Raw genomic sequence first — 1,218 nt, forward strand, 5'->3', positions numbered from 1 at the left:
GAGATATAATCATCTCAGAGCAACGGAGGAGGGTTGGCAGTCCTCAGATTAGGAAGTTTTTTGTGTGGCCCTTTACAAACTACCATTTGAGTCCACCAGTGTTCTGCTATTCGGCGCGGTAAAGCCTTGACCTGAGCTCTGGCCTTTTGTTACTCTTAAAACAAAAGAGAGGAAGGAAGAAAGTCTAAGTGTGTATGATGTGCATCAATCCATAAACCTGCACGCAACACTTCGGACCAGCTCTGCATATACTGTACATCACAGAGCAGATCAGAAATCAAACTGGCAGATTGGTTCATGCTTCACAGATGAAGACACTACCCTTCATCGGGCATTACGCAGCAGTAAAAAAAAACAGTGTGTTATAATCCTGTGTCCCCCTAACCTGCTGCCGCTCTCCCAGTGGCCCTCTCCCTCTCTCTCTCTGTCCCCGTGTGTGTGTGAGAGAGAGAGAGTGGAGACAGGTGTGCTTAAGTCAGAGCAGAGCCACACCAGCTGCACCTCATCACCGTTATCAAGCTCTCTACAAATACCCAGCTCCGCCACTACCACCTTGCCAGATGGTAGCCTCTGCTTCAGTCAGCGTTACTACACTTCACGCCAGTTCACCTGCATTTATCCAGTTTTCTTGTTGTTGCCTGTTTTCCTGTGCCTAACCCTGGTTCCTGTCCCCTGCAGTTCCTTCTGCTCTGTCTCAGTGCCCCTGTCTCCAGTCCCTCATCTCGTCTTGTCAGCCCTGCTTCCCTGCCCTGGATCCCCCGCTCTTCCCAGCTTCCAGCCCAAAACTCAGCCTCAGGTTCCCAGCTTCCAGCCCAAGCCTGGCTGCTACCAGTGAACATAATCTATCAAAGCTACAACAGTTATTATCCTCATGATAATTGTTATGAGTATAATGGCTGATAAAAGGTCAGATTATATCATCAATTAAAAGTGGTTTAGTACCACTTTAAGATGAAAATGGCTGGCTAGTGTAATATTATACAATATAAAAAAGGAATTATTTGCGTTGTATGTTAATTAGGGTGACATGTTTCTACATTAAAACAAGTTCTGGTGTTATCCATCAGTAATTCTATCATTTGCTTCCACTTAAATAGTTCAAATCATGTTCATTTCCTTAGTAGTTGAGTTAATCCATGAAACGATGTTAGACCGACCTGGTGTTTCTCTCCTCACAGATGAGAAATGACTAGAAGAGGTGACCAGACTCTAACTTAC

General features: G+C 45.2%; 1 protein-coding gene across 3 annotated transcripts in view; it reads right to left on the reverse strand.

Annotated features, from left to right (window-relative positions):
• slc4a4a (solute carrier family 4 member 4a) overlaps positions 1-1,218 on the reverse strand; it is a 72,129-nt gene that overhangs the window by 42,397 nt on the left and 28,514 nt on the right. The gene's annotated exons all lie outside the window — the stretch shown is intronic.

Source organism: Thunnus albacares, chromosome 2, assembly GCF_914725855.1.
Source record: "Thunnus albacares chromosome 2, fThuAlb1.1, whole genome shotgun sequence".
In the NCBI taxonomy this organism is placed as follows: domain Eukaryota; kingdom Metazoa; phylum Chordata; class Actinopteri; order Scombriformes; family Scombridae; genus Thunnus; species Thunnus albacares.